Below are 11,905 nucleotides of genomic sequence, written 5' to 3'. Positions count from 1 at the left end.
CTAGGCAGAAAAAAGAGAGAAAACAGTGGGAAAACAGGTTCATTCTGAATGGCTGGAGTTATGTGTGCAAAATAGGGGTGCAATTTTTCTCTCTTCAGTCATAGGATACGAGGCTGGGATGAAGTGGAGTCAACTGAATGAACTAATTCTCTTCAGGAGAGAATCAGTAGTTTTACAGAAAATGAGTAATCTTTCCCTTTGTCCTTTTTCATAGTAGATTCATAAAAAAACCCCAAAAAACCAAAAAACATGGGAGCTAAAGTATTTGGGCAGTTTTCCTGTGGTTGTCCTTATCTGGACAGTCACAGCCCTAAAGGGGGCTGCATCATTTGGATGGATCTTTTATAGGTCAAGTGGGATGAATCAAAGAGTGACTTTGGCCCAGGAGTGCTCAGCAGAGTATTCCTTACTGCATTTCCCGAGGCAAGAGCATACAGTCCAGGACAGCAAAGGGAAGATCCTACTGTGTGCAGCCAGGGAACAAGCTCAGGCTTCTGAGCACTCACACGAGCAGCTGATGGACAGTTTTCATTTGCCACCTCCCTGTGCTCACTACCAGTGTTTCATGTCCAACATTGAATGCATTTCCCTTCCTCCCAGGCTAAGCTGGGGGGTGACCTGGGCACTCTGTGGTACAACAGGAGCAGACTGCAGGTGGGAGTTGAGTGGCTCCCTGTCCTGAAGGGAAGGGAACCATCACCTCTCCTGCCCCCTTCCACTGCTGTCAGGCAAGCCCTGCCCCTAAACTGGCCCATAGCCAGAAACATCTGAAAACTCGTAGCATGGGTCAGTGGTTGAATTCTAAAACTTCACATGTGCATCAGAAACAAAAGAAAAATAAATCTGTGGCTTCTTCTATAATACTCAAAAGAGCTTGGGGTTCTCATCTGAAGTGAGAGCTAGTCTTGTGAAATTTGGGCTGTTTGGTGAAAAGTACTGGATGGCTCCAATTTGTGGTGCTGATTGTGAAAAGTTGTGGGATCAGGCTTGATTTTTCAAAGCAAGTACCTTGTTTTGATTTAATTCTCAGGTTGGTTGAGTTGAAAACAGACAGCAGCTACACATAACAAATAGCATATTTAGGTCACTGATACAAAAAATCCTCATGGTAAGGAGTGTGTATAGATCACTGATACAAAACCCATGCTGGGTAGCTTAAGCAGTTTTGAAATACAGAATTTCTGTGGCGAGTCACACACGTACAATTTCCACCTCCCTGCACAGTCTAGACCTCTTCACCAAGGCAGAGTGGGAGAAGCTGTTACTACGTCCCCATGAGCCAAAGCATATCCAGACAGAGCAGCTTCTGGTGTTCCCAGCTGGGATGGGCAAGGATCCAGGTCTTCCTTATGTGAAGGTTCCTGCCTCATGGTGGTTTCATAACACGCTTTCAGGGCCTCTCAGTATCCCCTCTGGGATTCCCCAGTGATAGAAGAGGAAAGAAATCCAGCCAGGTTTTGTTTGCACAGGAAGGTATTCAGGAGCAGTTATCAAAATTAATTTCCTGAGTGTGTAATTGCAGGAACAGGCGAGCCCACATGCGCTGCTCAGGTTAAATCATGTTATTCTTTAATTCTTGTCAGCTCTCTCACAGGCAGATGTGTCCATGAGAGGCTGAAAACCCCACAGCAGGGAGAGACAGAGGCTCTTTTGCTGATACATCTGCCTGTTTTCAGGGCTTTTCTTTTCACAGCTCATACTTTCTTTACCCAAGTGTAAAAAAAAAAAGGCCAAACAGCCCCCAAAATTAAAAAAAAACAAACAAAAAACAACAAAACAAACTAAACTAATGTAAATCTTCCTGGAAACAGTCAAACATGCAGAAAAATAAAAGAAGTGGAAGGCAACAGAAGCAGCCTTTCTGAAGACTGATTTCTAATGCCACCATCAAAAGATCAGCAGCGACACCCCCTCCTGCACAGATAGGGATGAGTGCCAGGCTGAGCTGTGAACCTCCCAGAAGAGAAGGGCTGGGTAGAAGTGGCACACTGTGTTGCCTTGAAGGTGAGCAGGCAGCTAATCTGTGGCCAAACTTGCTGCCATTTCTGTCCCCTGTTTGTACTGCAGCTGTCTGCTGCTGCCATCACCTGCCAGCCCCTGCCTCTCAGCTGCCCTGCAGAGCCTTGGAGGCTAGCATTATTGTTGCCATCATCATAATTTTCTTCCTGTGCACTGGTCCAGTAGTATCCCAGCCTCCTAGACTGGCTTTGTGGTCAGCCCCAAAAACCACTGCTCTGGAATCTAAAGTGAGTATCCTTCCCTTCCTTTCCCTTTCCTGACCTTGCTCCCAGTGGATTTTCTGTCCACCTCATGCCTGTGTAGTTGGCATCAATTCCCAGCTCCTCTGTGCTTGACAGCCTGTGCCCCTCGCCTATGGGCTTTCTCTCTGGTTGGCTGCTCCCTCAGCCCAACCCCAGGGGCACCGGGTATTTTCAGGTTTGGAATCTGACACCACAGACATGCACATCCACCCGTGGCCCAGAGAAGTGCAGATGGGTTACAGGTGCACATGGATGGGCTCCTTGTTCCGGGCTCTGAAGTTCAGGGACAGGTGCGCCTCTCTCTTTTAGTTGTGCTTTATAACAAAAGCCCTCTTCATCCATCCTCACTGTCATTCACCGCCTCCAGCATTTCACGCCCATATGGCTTTGCTTCCTCCTGCCTCCATCCCAGCCCACCTTCCTACTAATTCTGCTTTGTGCTGAAATTCTGATCTCTTGGGCAATTGGCAGCTTCTCCCCCTCAGTGTGCCAGCAGCCCTGCAGCCAGCAAGAAGGATGTGCTTAAAGGAAAGTCCAGCTCCGTTTCAGCAGGTGTTAGACAGCCTTTGTGCAAAAAAGCTCTCGGTGAGGAAGGCACCAGGCCGAGTTAGTGACAGGAAAGAGGGAAACAAAGTCAGGTTTTTGTACAGTGCATCACTTTTCATTGTGAGTACACACCTGAGGGCAGGTGGACAAGAGCCAACAGAGGAGGTTCCATGAGGACCTGTGGCAGGGATTTCTTCTCTACTGCTGTTCTCATTCATCTCCCCTCTGTTTTTCCACTCCCTCACTTCCTCTCACTCAGCTAATTTTGTGCTAGTTCAGCTATCCTTCTGCAGCTCAGGCTGCAGAGCCAGCTGTGACTGCCTCTGTGTTGGGACCCTTTCCTGCTTTAGGGGTCCCTACAGGAATTGAGTACTGCACTTTGAATTCACTGTGAGTTCCCAAAATCTCTAGGATGCTCAAATCATAGAATATTTTGGGTTAGAAGGGACCTTTAAAAACTACCTAGTTCAACCTCCCTGCAATGAGCAGAGACACCTTCAACTGCACCGGTTTGCTCAGTCCCATCCAGCTTGACCTTGAATGCTTCCAGGGATGTGGCATCTACAACCTCCCTGGGCAACCTGCTCCAGTGTTTCACCACTCTCATTATAAAAAATGTCTACCTTATAGCTAACTGAAGTTTATCCTCCTTCAGTTCATCCCTTGTTCTACCACAGCAGGCCCTGACAAAAAGTTTGTCCTCATTATTTCAAGGCTCACTTCATGTACTGAAAGGCTGCAATGAGGTTTCCCCAAAGGCTTCTTTTCTCCAGGACTGGGGTGGTCGAGGTGCTCTGGGAGCCAAACTGCTTTTCCTTTGCCTCCCCTCTGCTCCCTCAGCTCCTCTGGGAGCAGCTACAAGCCAGCATGCTGGAGGGGATCTGCTAGCCAAAACCAGTTTATTTTTTCTGCTGTACTAGGGCAGCTGCTGTGGGATGACAAAACCTCTTTGGAGTAGCTAGACAATAGCAGAGAGAGTTTTTCAGGGTTCTTTATTTTATTTATTGGTAATTTTAGCCACTACTTCACTGATGAAGTTGAATACATTTGCTTAAAGCATCTTTTTAACAATAAAATTTAAGCTTATTTCACACAGAATTTCCCTTTTGTTCTTTGCTTAAATACTTCTGCCCTTTGGCTGTTATTAATTACACCCATGGATTTCTAAATAACTTAATCTGTGGAAGTTAGAGTTTATGGGGAGGGCCAAGATCTAGTACATCTGAGACCAATATTCCTGTCCCTTTTAAACACTGTTAACTTGTATTGAATACAGGAGCATGTAAACAAAATGCCAGCTGTACAGCAGAGGAGAAAAATTACAGGGCAGTGAAGCCAATTAAATCAGTTGCTGTGGGCTTTACCTTTCCCCTGTCTCCTGGGAAGGGCTGGGTTGGAAGGCTGGCAAACGGGTGTGGACAGAAGGACACAATAATTGTTCTCTGTATTTTAAACATTGTTACATGTTGTCACCACTGCACCGGATACTGCCACCGACCTTTGGAAAGGAGCTAACTTGCTATTTCAGCTCTCAAGCCACTCTGCTTGGCATATTTGCTTACAGTGCATCAGGGAGTCCTTCTCATCCAATTTTGAGCAGTCAAATGGTCTGACTAGCCCTCAAAATAGGGACAAGCTCATAATTTTATTATGAAAATCTACTTAAAACTGAAGAGAAAGCTGGTTTTCACCTGTCTGAAAAGACTGCTTTTCTAAAACAAGGATACAAGCCTCCCCTTGGACTGTGTGTCAGGTCCCTGCAGGACTGTTACTATTGCAGTTTTGGCTTCTTCGAATGTTCTTTGGGATACAGGAACCAGCACTTGGTCCTGCAGAGCTGCCAGCACTGCAACAGGGAAGTCAGCATCTACATTATTCTCTGGGCTACAAAGATAGAACAGTATCATGGAATCATAGAATAACTGATTTTAGAAAAGACCTTTAGATTATTGTAGTAGTTTAGATTTGCCAGTTTCGTTTCCCGGCCAATGCACCAAATAAATGTTGTGGTTTTAAAGCAGTAACTAAAAATCACTAGAAAACTTACTTATTTCTTGCTGTAAAATGGATTAGAACAAGAGAAAAACAGGCTTAAAACTTAAAAGGAACAAAGAAAGCTTATTAACAAAACCGGCAAGAATAAGAAACCAGAATAAAACTTCCAGAAACCCTTTTTTCCCCACTACCCAACTACTCCCTTGTTCACATGACAGCATAGAGACAAAAAAACTTTGGTGGTTAAAACAGTCTTAATTTTGCTATAGTCCTTTCATCAGTCTTTGTAGAGAGAAAGAAGTCTTCTTCTGCTAATCTATGGAGTTTTTTCACAAGAAAACCATTTTCTTCATGGCTTTCTATTTCTCTGATGCCAGCTGCCTGGAAATTCTGCCATCAGTTCTCTCCTCCCATTTCACATCACTCTGAGGTGTGTTATGGGTCAATGAGTCTAGGGATGTAATTTTTAAGGATGAGTTATTCAAAGGCCAAAGTTCTCTTCATCTGTCTTTGTGAGCCTCTCTGGAAACAGAAGTTTTCTCTTTGCCTCTTAAAGGCTACAAATCTTCAACTATTACTTCTCTCTTTTTCTGTTCCAGCATCTCATAAGATCACAACTCCTTCACCATTTGCTTAAAACCCACACTTTGAAATACTCCATTCCTCCCAATATACTGTCATGAATTAAAGGAGTTTTTTTCAGAACACTACTGTCCATCTCCATTGCTTTAACAGAAAAATATTTCAGCTTATTAAAGCATCTCCTTATTTCTCTCCCCCCTCTGAAGCTTAATTCCTTTCTTCACTGGCTTTGATAGTTTATGGTGTCTCTTTACATGTTAATCACTCTCTCTCTCTTCCTCTCTCTCTGGAAAAAAAGGATTAATCTGCAAGTCTCATCTGGGTAGTAAAAGAGTTAAAGTCTTGCTCAGGCTGCAGGTGTTCATGGTGTCAGGTTTCAGTTCAGCAGCAGAAACTGCAAACCGAGCCAGGAACTGGCCTGGCCCGGCTGGCCCCACTTTCCCCCCCTCCACCCTCCGTGGCTTTGTCCGGCTGGTGGTCAGGGGGAGGAGAAGGCTGAGCCAGAGCCCTGTTACCTCTTCAGAAGCTGGAAACCAAAGAAAAATATAAAGTCTCGGACTTTGGTCTTAAGGTGGTGTTCACAGGTTGATCTCACTTTTCCATGGTTAAAACCACTGTCAATTCTCAAAAATGGCTAGTTATTGGCCAGGAGAAAAACTCCCATCAAGTTTTAACTTCCTTTGCTCTCAAAGCCAGTCTTAAAGGTGCAGAACTTAATATATAACATAAACCAATTGGGCAATTGGGAATACCAGTATCATAAAGTCACCCCAGGACAATTACTGAGTCCAGTTTTTATCACAGCACTGCCAGGTCCACCAATAAACCATGTCCTTAAGTGCCATATCTACACATCTTTTAAATACATCCATGGATGATGACTTCACCACTTCCCTGGACTGCCGGTCCAATGTCCACACTACCATTTTGGTGAAGAAATTTATATGAGTATCCAATCAAAACCTCCTCTGGCACAACTTGAGGCTGTCTTCATTTGTCCTGTCTTGTGTCACCTGGGAAAAGAGGCTGAGTCTCACCTTGCTGCAACCTCCTGTCAGGTAGTTTGAAGAGTGATAGGGTCTCCCCTGAGCTCCCTTTTCTCCAGGCTAAACAAACACAGCTCCTTCACCTAGTCCTCATAAGGTTTGTGTTCCAGACCCTTCACCACTGCCCTTCTCTGGACATGCTCCAGCACCTCAATGCCTTTATTGTGGTGAGGGCCCCAAAACTGAGCACAGGATTCAAGGTGTGGCCTCGCCAGTGCCGAGTATGGGGGGATGATCACCACACTGGTCCTACTGGCCACGCTATTTCTGGTACAAAATGTCACAGCCAATGTGTTTACAATGCCTGCTTTTGAGCAAAGCTGCCCACCGGGATTTTCAGCCCTGTGTCACTGGCAGAGGTCAATGAGGAGGTGGTTCCACCAGGCATGGAACTGGCTCAGATGTGGTTCAGGGGGTCCATGTGGTTTCTCAGTGGCTTTTCTTCATTTGCGTCAGGTGAGGGGAAACCCCCAGTGGGTTTAAGAGCACACCCAGGGCTTTTGGGACACTCAACTCTTCCAGTTCATTTACTTCCTCTTTTTTTGCTCCCTGATTGTATCTCAGACTGAGGTGAGGAGGATGTTGGCTTTGCACTGTGTGAAAGGAAGAGGTCACCCTTGAAAGGAAAAGGTTTCCCTTGAAATCTCTTGCTGTCCTCAAGGGCAAACTGTGTGGGTGGGTTTGGCGTGCTGGCTCACAACTTCCAACCCACAGCAAACCTGGGTCACTGATAGCTGAGGTTCTCCAAAGCCACCCACATTTGGGTGCAAACAAACCCTTCCTCAAGCTTTCATCTCTTCCCATAAGGATTTGGCTGGTGCAGGTCAGCTGGCTTCCACACCAAGCCCAGTTCCATTTATCATGCCATGTGGGACTGCCAGCAGCAGATGGTTGACATAACAACTGCATTTCCCAGCACTGGAAATAGTGTTTCCTGTTGCCCATCTTTCATTCCTGTAATCCCAAGTGGAGGCTTTTGCTCTGTTTTTGTTTTATTTCCCTCTTGAGGAAGACATAAACACATTTCTTAGTTTCCTGTTTGGAGAAAAGTGGCTGAATCAGGACCAAAATCAGCCCTGGGTGCCTGCTCAGGGTGAAAATGGGGACTGTGTCGCTTGGGGTAGCTGCAGAGTCACCTCAATTCCCTCTGCTCCTAAACTCACCTTCCCATAAGCTTCAGACTGGGCTTTGACAAGTCCCTGGCCATCCCTGCTCTTGGGCTCCCTGACAGTTTTCCCTTGGTCTCTTAAGCCTGAGATGCTCTCTGTGGCTTCAGCCACCGCTGGCAGCTGGTCAGTCCTGTGAGCAGCACTTCCAGCCAGCCCTCCAGAGTCCCTTCCTCCATCTGAGCCCTTGTGCACCTCAAGCTTTTCAGTGAAGCCTCCCTGTCTCCCCAGCAGCCCCCTGCCTGAGTGCAGCTTTCACCTGGTCAGCAGCCAGACAGAGTCAGGGTAGGGGCACTGCAAGGATGGGAATAAATTGGACCCTCATCCTGGCTTAATTTAATTGTAACATTTAATAAGCCAGTGCAGAGAGCATATCTGAGAAAAAAAAAGCTTTTCTGTTTTTGGTTTGTTTGGGGTTTTTGTTTGTTTGTTTTTTTTTTTAAATCTCTGCTTAATTTCTTATTTTTCTAAATGCTACCTATTCAGATTGGTTCTCTGTGGGAGCAGACAGCAATGTTGCCATGGGTTGCACCACGGGGGTGGCTCTCTGGCAGAGCCTTCCTGCCAGGAGGGAGAGGCCAGGGAAGCATAATACTGGGTGGAAAGCCAGTTTATGAAGGAAACATTAATATTTTCAAAATCACCAACCAAACTTCCTACTTGCATGAACAGACTGATGAACATCATAAACCCTTTGCAGCTCTGTTTTCCCCTGCTCCTATCCAACAAAAACAGAGTAGCAAATGCAATTCCTCAAATATTGCTAATATAATAAAACAGCAAGCACAGAGGACACAGGACTGGGAGGAGAGACAAGAGTAGCATGGAGGTGTTTTCCTGTCCATGACGAAGTAAGCTTAGGCCTGAAGTAGTGCTTCTCCTCTTCCCAAACAAGGAATAACTGAGACCAGCTCTTCCTGGGCTTTGCTTGATGGAATTATTCCTAGAGAGGTAAGAAATTCCTGGGTCTAAGGGGACTGAACTTTACCAGGACCACTTGAACAGATTCCCACTCAAGCAAGGCTTGTAGGAAAGGGTTGAGTCACTGCTGTGTGAGAGGCTGCAGCCAGCAGATAAAAGGTTTGCATCACCAGGTGCTGTCAGAATGAGTGTTAAATTAAGTGTAAGAGAGACACGTTGTGCCTAAGGCTCAATTAACTGTTCCTTTTCACCAGGAAATCTTGCACTCATGCTTTTACTATGCCTCTTGCTTTTTAACTGAGCTCTATCACCAGCTATTTAGCAACAATATCTGCTTGGACTTCAGCCACCTCCACATGGGAGCAGCTCTTTCAGGCTGTGGTTGAAGTGAGTGGTGAATTTCAAAAGGACAACCTCATCTCACCAAGTGAGTAAGCACAGCTTGGGCCACAGGGGGCTCTGAAGGGTGGGGTAGCTCTCAGCTGTGGCAGCACTGGGAAGCCCAGAAGCCCTGTAAGAGGAAGCTGAACTGCAAGTAGAATTGGGGTCTGTGGCTGTGATTTGCTGGAGAGGTTTAATTAGGGTGTAGTACTGCGGATAACACTCACTTCTGGGAGTTTTTTATATTTACAAAGCTAATTTACCAGAGAAATCCTGTGTAAGGACTGTTTCCATATTTATCTTGAAAAGATGACCTTTCACTGCTGTTTTCTGCCCCACTGGTTCTCTTTGGTGGCACACAGAGCTCCAGGTGGTCTCGATGAACTAATGTCCCCTCCCTCTGATTTTCCCTGAAAAGTTGCTGCAGCTGGTAGCTCACACAACTGCTTCTGCTTTATCACCAGAAGCTTTCAAGGAAGCCAGCTTGCTGAGACCTGAATTTCTGACAGAGAAGAAAAAATTTGAAGGTAGGAACCACTTTTTTTTTTTTAGATGTTTGACTAGTGAGCAAAGTAGGGTCAGAAAGGCACTTGCCTTCATTTTTCCATGTAAAGTTTATCTCTCAACACAGGAGCAGACTAAATCAGTGGATCCAAGCAGGGCAAAAATACGGACAGGTTTCTCCATGGCTCACACATCATGCCCAGGGAGGGCTGGTCCTGCTTATGGTTGCCATCTGAACCCAGGGGCTGCATTTTCCTGAAGGGCTTTTTGTGGCAACTCCCATTTAAAGAGATCTGGCTGTCTTCTTATCCTGCTACACTGGGGTTTTAGCCTGGATCAGTTCTCTGTTGGGGTTCAGCACTTGGCTCTCCAAGCCATTGTGCTGGTGCTGCGAAGCTGGTTGTGCTGAAGTGCAGCTGAAGGAAGGAATGGCTGGAGATGTAAGGGGGAAGCAAGGGCTCCATGAGCACAAGCAGTGCTAGAGGGGAACCTGAGTCAGGAGATGGTGGCCTCAGACCTCTGTCCAGAGTTAAACTGCACAGGCTGTAGGAATAAAGCCATGATGCAGGGTCTTTTCCCCCTGATGACCCCCAGTGTCACGCCTTTCCTCAACAGGGGGACTCTACTGCCAGGGTCACACCCTGTTTGCATCACTGGGTTTTGGAGCTCTGCTCACAGCAATCCAAATCACAAATAAGCAGGGACTGGGATGGTCTGACCTCATTAACACCTTTTTTCTTGTGTTTTCCCCCTTGATATTAATAATAAAGCAGCTCTTGAGCTGGCAAATATAAGAACACTTCCATTATTTTGGACAGTGCAGGGTTTTCTCAGGATATGGATGTCTGAACAGCAAGAAAAGACACAGGCACATTTGCTCCTGCTGATTCTGACCCAGCTTGGTCCAGCTACTTCCATGATCATATTTTCAGTGGCAAGCACAAATACCACCATTGATTCTTTGGTGTTATGTTATAGCACCAATAAAGGAGGTGGGTGCTCAGAGAGGATGCAGGTTTTCTTCTTCCACACCACACATCACCCTGCTGGATATCCCTTGTCCTTTCACATCTTCTTCACCTGCCATAAAACAAAAACAAGAGCTGAACATTGCAGATTTCTGAAGGTACATGTATGTGTCTCCTCCAGTGCCTCACCTAGCTGTAAAACTGTGACCCAGCAAGAAGAACAGGGCCACATCTGATTATGAGAGGCACAGGGAGGAAAATGCTAATGGCTGAGTTTACCTGAACCTTTATCTTACTGAGTCTGATTTCAAGTTGTTGATAGTGTTCAAGTGGTGTGGGCAGGAAGTTTCTATGCTGGGTGTCTATGCGTGGCCTGTACTGTCTCAGGAAAATTTCGGCTAAAACAAGACAGTCATTTCTCCACACCTAAGAGAAACAAGCTTTATTAGCATAACAAGAAAACCACATCCTCTTTGATTAAGATTTTCTAACACAGCTATACCCTGACTTCAGACACAAAGTTAGTCTTTCTATTACCCTCTGCTCCATGCCTGCTGGTATTAGAAGCCATTCTTTCTGTTCCTGTGTTTCCTTTGGCACAGGCTGGCTATGCCATCCTTGAACAGACCAGAGGATTCCTGGGAATTGTTCCTCCCAGTAGTAGGATACTAGTGTGTAACTGGCATTAATTTACTTATTTTATATGTATTTGTAATTATTACATGCTGTTATATGAGTGTAATGATAATAATGTTAGGGAGACATTGTCCCTGGTATGGTCAGGGGTTCCAGGATTTGTGTTCAAGTGTGGGATTTGGGTGTACACTAGTAGAGCAGGTAAAAGGGTTAAAACAAAAATCAGGACCTAGAGGGGAAAAAAATCAGTGGTGGATATCTGGGAGAAGAGGTTAATAAACAGGATCTGAAAAGAGAGAAGGATGGAGCTTGGGAGGGACAGCACGGCACGATTAGGTGGCAAAACAGGAGAGGAGATTTAGCCTGCAGTGGGTCAGCGCAGTTCATTCCCCACGCTAGAGCAGTGAAGCAGTGCAGAGCCTCTCCGGCTGCTCTGCCGGGGCTGCAGAGACACAGCAGAACCGGAGCGGAGCGGACCCAGCACGTCTCACCCGGGGCCGGGCCGGGCTGCGGGCTCTGCCCGGGGCCGCAAACAGCAGCACGGATCCCTGCTCCCTCGGGGAGGGGGATGGCGAAAATCCGGCCCGCAGGCTTTTTCTGAAGAAAGATCGCAGGCGATTGTACGTGCTGGTAGTTCCTCGGCCTCGTATGTCCGTCTCGTAAAACACAGCAAGGATTTTCCCAGATAAAAAACGGCACATCCCTTGGCAGAGCGTCACATCTGCAAGTACACGAGAATGAAAACATCCGGAGAGTGCTGCCCTTGAAACAAAATGCCCAAGAGGTCAAAACCACGGAGGGGAATGGAGAGTGAGTGCCATGATGGCAGCACATTCCCATCTCCTGCCTCCTTCTTACCAGCTATCTTTAGCCAGCCCGGGGCAGAAGCCAGCAGAGAG

The 11,905-nt window shown here is 46.3% G+C and overlaps 1 long non-coding RNA gene across 1 annotated transcript; it reads left to right on the top strand.

The window, feature by feature from the left end:
* Positions 1–8,805: 8,805 nt before the first annotated feature.
* LOC148184302 (uncharacterized) lies at positions 8,806–10,903 on the top strand. The gene is made up of 3 exons (XR_015772501.1): positions 8,806–8,944; positions 9,363–9,425; positions 10,221–10,903. It is a non-coding gene; the product is annotated as an uncharacterized LOC148184302 (long non-coding RNA).
* The last annotated feature ends 1,002 nt before the right edge of the window (positions 10,904–11,905 follow it).

The sequence above is a fragment of the Pseudopodoces humilis genome, chromosome 5 (assembly GCF_049639895.1).
Source record: "Pseudopodoces humilis isolate 2021_Gansu_Grassland_sample_001 chromosome 5, ASM4963989v1, whole genome shotgun sequence".
Classification (NCBI taxonomy): domain Eukaryota; kingdom Metazoa; phylum Chordata; class Aves; order Passeriformes; family Paridae; genus Pseudopodoces; species Pseudopodoces humilis.
The sequence above is the reverse complement of the archived record's forward strand: the minus strand, read 5'-3'. Positions and strand labels throughout refer to the sequence as shown.